Here is a 5,209-nt window from a genome sequence, read left to right on the forward strand (position 1 = left end):
TCAGCTCTCATCTTTCTTGCTGCCACCTCTCTGGACCAGGCACATGGCCCCTTGGAGCCGCTTCCTTCCCAGGGCTAGCTAGGAGTCAGGCTAACATGAACTCTCTGGGGATAGTCAGAGACAGAAAGACTTATATACACACAGTTCTACATTCTGGATTCAAACCCCACTGAGTATGGCAGGCACAAAATTGAAATATTTTCTCCATTCACGTGTGCAAAATCATAGTCCTTTGTCTTCCATCACTCACCTCATCCTGCCTTTGAGTTCATGTTTCAGGACAGAGCTCAGGGGCTAGGGAAATGGCTCAGCTGTCAAAATGCTTACCATGCAAGCATGAGGACCTGAGTTCAGAGCCCCAGAGCCCAGGTAAAAGCCAGGTATGGCAGCGAGCTCCTGGGACCTCAGCACTAGGGCGGTGGAGCCAAGCAAACCCCTGGCACAAGCTGGCTCGTTAGTCTAGCTAAATGGGTGACATCCAGGTTCAAAAAAGACTCAAAAATAAGGTCGATGGTGATTGTGGAAAACACCCAGCATTGGCATCTGGCCTCCATATGCATGTGTACACATGTGATACTACATGCACACCCACATGCAGAGAGACATGCATACACGCATGCATATGCACACACATACACACACACGCAAACACACACACACACACACACACACACACACACCACAATATATAGGAGAGAGAAAAGAGAGAGAGAGAGAGCATTCTGCCTTTCCCAGTTCAAAAGTTTCTTTCTGGGGCTGGAGAGTTGGCTTAGAAGCAAATGTGCTTGCCAGCAAAGCCAACGGACTCAGGTTCGATTCCCCAGTACCTGTGTAAAGCCAGACGCACAAGGTGGTGCATGGGATGGGAGCAGCTCGAGGCTTTGGTGCACCTATATTCTCTCTCTCTCTCTCTTATCTATCTATCTATCTATCTATCTATCTATCTATCTATCTATCTACCTATCTATCTATCTACCTATCTACCTACCTATCTATCTGTATCTGCCTCTTTCTCTCTCAGAAATAAATTAATTAATTAAAAACTTTTAATGTGCCTTTCTGGTTAACTTAACATCTTATGCATAAATGTTGTCTTTGGAATTAAAGATCTCCTTGAGAACTGTTTCTTTCTTCTTTTATCCTACCTCTCTCTTTCCCAGATGGCAGTCACATGCCAGGGCAACTTGTAGCTCTCACAGTGCCAGGGAGAAAGGGATCACACATGCCCGATGCCCTTTGGGCTTCACTAGTATCAGACAGCTGGCTGGGCCAGCTTCTGGTGCCCACTGACGTGCCCAGAACCCTGCCATCTCCCTGCTGGTGAGGTTGGGACCAGTGAGGTTTAAGCTAGCCCATGCTATGACGACAAACTCTGCCCAAATCTCAGAGGTACACATCAGAGGTTTATTTCTTGCCCGTGTTACAAGCCAGCAGGAGTCAGCTGCGGGCTCTCTCCGTTGCCTTCACTCCAGGTCTGGCTGACAAAGCCATCCTTGCCTGGCACAGTGACCATGGCAGAGCGAAGGAACCAGTCAGGAGGACTTCATGTTGGAGATTAAATGCTCCACCCTGAAGTGGTATATGGCATTTCTACTCATATTGCTTTGCCTAGAACTCATCATGTGCCCCCCGCCCAGCATGGAACGAGAAGCTTAATCCTGCCACTTGCCAGGAAAGGGCGCGGAATCATAATTAAGCCTTGACAAGCAGGGATGGGAACGCAGCTCTGTGGCTCAGTGCTTGGCCAGCGTGTGTGTGAGGCTCTGGGTTAGAGCTCAGGCCCAGCAAAGGTAACCAGCCAAACACAAGGTAACAACCCAGGACACACTTAGGTTCCACAGCGTCCTTACAGGACCCTTGACCTCTTTGAATCCACCATCACTGTCCTCAGGGCCTCTTCAAGGCCTGGAAATACTGATTGCTCTCTCTGCGTTATGGCCAGTGTGACGATACCCTTTGGCTAAGTGCCTTGACCCCTTCGCCTGCCATTTATAAACCACTGCTTGGGTGGTATCTGGAAGCAGAGGAGCTGGCCTTATGAGGACCCTCACTGGGAAGCTCTAAGCCCCTCCTGGGACACCCTTCTCCCCTGAGCTTTCAATACCAGGAGCAGCCAGGCCCCATGGCGGTCCTTGCTTCATTTTCTCTTCCAGCAGAGGGCAGCAGAGGGCATGTCCCTTGTGTCAAATCCTCCATCTTCTCTGGGAGGCATAGTGAAGGATCTAAGCCCATTGGACTGACTCTGCTTCATTGAAAGGAGTTGCAGGAACTTGGAAGCCTTTCCTGTCTCGGCTTAGCCTGGGGTGCGGCATCTGTCACACAGGGGCACACATCCAATACAGAAGTCTGGGGCTGGGGAGCTGCCTCAGAAGCATTAGCTATGACGCAAGGACCTGAGCGACCTCAGCAGCCACACAAATGTGAGGCAGGTGTGGCGGCCCACCTGTTCTCCTGGGCTCAGGTACGCTTGCTCGCTAGACGAGCTGCTGACACGTCAGGGTTTAAGTGAGAGATCCTGGCTCAGTAATTAAGATGGAAAATTGGGGAAACCACTTCAACATATTGGCATAAGCAGTGACTTTCTGAATATAACTCCAGCCATTCAGGAAGCGAAACCACTTCTCAACTGCTGGGACCTTATGAAACTGAAAAGCTTTTGTACAGCAAAGGACACTGTGAATAGAGCAAAGAGACAACCTACAGAATGGGAGAAAAATCTTTGCCAGCTATCCATCTGACAGAATTAATATCCAGGCTATACAGAGAACTCAAAAAACTAAATAGTAAGAAATCAAACAACCCAATAGAACTGAGTAGAAGGTTCTCAAAAGAAGAAAATAGATAGCCAATAAACATCTAACAACATGTTCTATATTCTGAAGCCCCAGGGAAATGCAAATTAAAACCACACTGAGATTCCATCTCGCTCCTGTCAGAATGGTTATCATCAAGAAAACAAATGACAATAAATGCTGGTGAGGGTGTGGAAAAAGAGGAACCCTTCTACACTGTTGGTGGGAATGCAATCTGGTCCAGACATTGTGGGAATTGGTGAGGAGGTTCCTGAGACAGCTAAAGACAGATCTGCCACATGACCCAGCTATACCACTGCTTGGCCTACAACCTAATGTCTCTATTCACTGTCTAAGAGATTCTTGCTCATCCATGTTCATTGCTGCTCTATCCACAGTAGCTAGGAAGTGGAACCAGCCTAGATGCCCATCAACTGATGAATGGATAGTGAAGATGTGGCACGTTTACACATGAAGTTTTATTCAGTGGTAAAGAAAAAATGAAATTACGAAATTTTCAGGGAAACAGATGGATCTGGAAAGGATTATACTAGGTGAGGTAAGCCTGGCCCAGAAAGTCTAATACTGTATGTTCTCTTTCATATGTGGATTCTAGTTACAAAATGTTTATTTAAATGTGAGTTGGAGTAAAAGTCAGTCAGTTGTAGAGGCCAAAAGGCTAGAAAGGGGATTTGACGGGGAGGGCAGGGAGAAGGGGGAGGGCTTAAGGTGAGGCTATTGTCGATATGCAGGCAAAGGGGCAGACTGCAGGGGTGGAAAGGTGTAAGTGGAATTAAGGGACAAGGGACGGGATGAAGGAAAGAAAGGGTGGGAGGAGGGTTAATCAAAACTTAAGATGTTGGGCTGGGGAAATGGCTTAGCAGTTAAGGCATTTGCCTAGGAAGCCTAGGGACCCCAGTTCAATTCCCCAAGACCCGCGTAAGCCAGATACACGAAGGGGCACACAAGTGTCTGGAGTTTGGTTGCAGCGGCTGGAGGCCCTGGAGTGCCCATTCTCTCTCTCTGCCTCTTCACCCGCCCTCAAATAAATAGATAATATTTTTAAAAATTTAAGATGTTAGAAATAAGCCATATGGACACCTACTTCTTTGCTAGCAATAATATATGTGTTAAAAAAGAGAGAGGGGGCTGAAGAGATGGTTTAGAGGTCAAGTGCTTGCCTGTGAAGCCTAAGGACCTCGGTTCGAGGCTCAGTTCCCCAGGATCCACATTAGCCAGATGCACAAAGGGACGCACGTGTCTGGAGTTTGTTTGCAGTGGCTGGAGGCCCTGGCGTGCCCATTCTCTCTCTCTCTGTCTGCCTGTTCTGTCACTCTCAAATAAATAAATAAAAATAAACAAAAATTTGAAAAGAGAGAGAGAATTTGGGCAGAAGTATCCTATGGGCATGAATAATGGTGTACCCAAAAGCCATAGATTGGTATTAGAAACATTTCAGTGCTGGGGGTAATATACCTCCCAGCAAGTTGTTGTCCACGGAGGCCCCTGATGCCTCCATACCATTACAGGCCATCGCCAAGGCTCTCAGTTGTCCACCAGAACTAGAGGGTGAGACCCTATTGCTAAAGCCTCGACATGCTTGGGCTGCAGGTAACTGAGAAATGAAGCTGGAGCTGAGCTGGAACATTCCTCCCTGCTGACCTGCTGACAGAATGCAGGAAAGAGCTATGCAGCCTTTGGGGAGAGAGAAGTCACCAATGGTGTTAAACATCAGTGGATCCTGCAAGCCTTACCGCTGGCCAGCCAGGCCAAATGTGCCAACTGGTACAATAGTGCCATGTCTATTATGAGGAAAACCAACTAAGGGCTCTCTGATTGGACTGCAGGCCTACTCCATGGAAGGGAATACATGCCTGACGCTGAAAACCTAAGGCAAAAGCCTATGAGTGGGGAGGTCATGAGCCCTACGGGAGTAACGACAACTGTTATCTGGCTAGATACACATATTCTGCCCGCCAAAGTGACCTCTGAGCATCTATATTTTTGCCCATATATTAATGCTACTCCCGCTTTTGGTTAGAGAAACTTCTCTTTCCAGATGGCGATGACCACTGGGGGCACTCAAAAGTCACCATACTCCTGAGAAGTGACAGTGGAACGTTCAGCACTAAGGGACACATCTCTATCACACCCTCTAAGGCTCTAAGTCTCTAAGGGGGCCACTGTTGAAAAGGCAGCGGAAGGAAGATAAGAGCCGGATGAAGGGCAGGATTGCTTACACTGCCGCCATCCACAAGGTGGTCTTGACGTTCAGAACCTCACAGTGGCTGATGCTGCCTACACAAGACCTTCCTAATGGAAGGGAGAAGATGATGGCATCAAAACAGAAGAGAGACTGTTTGGAAAGAAGAAGGGGCTCAGCGGAGTGGGTGTTGTGGAGGAGGGAAGGTGGTGAG

This window comes from Jaculus jaculus, chromosome 3 (assembly GCF_020740685.1).
Source record: "Jaculus jaculus isolate mJacJac1 chromosome 3, mJacJac1.mat.Y.cur, whole genome shotgun sequence".
In the NCBI taxonomy this organism is placed as follows: Eukaryota; Metazoa; Chordata; class Mammalia; order Rodentia; family Dipodidae; genus Jaculus; species Jaculus jaculus.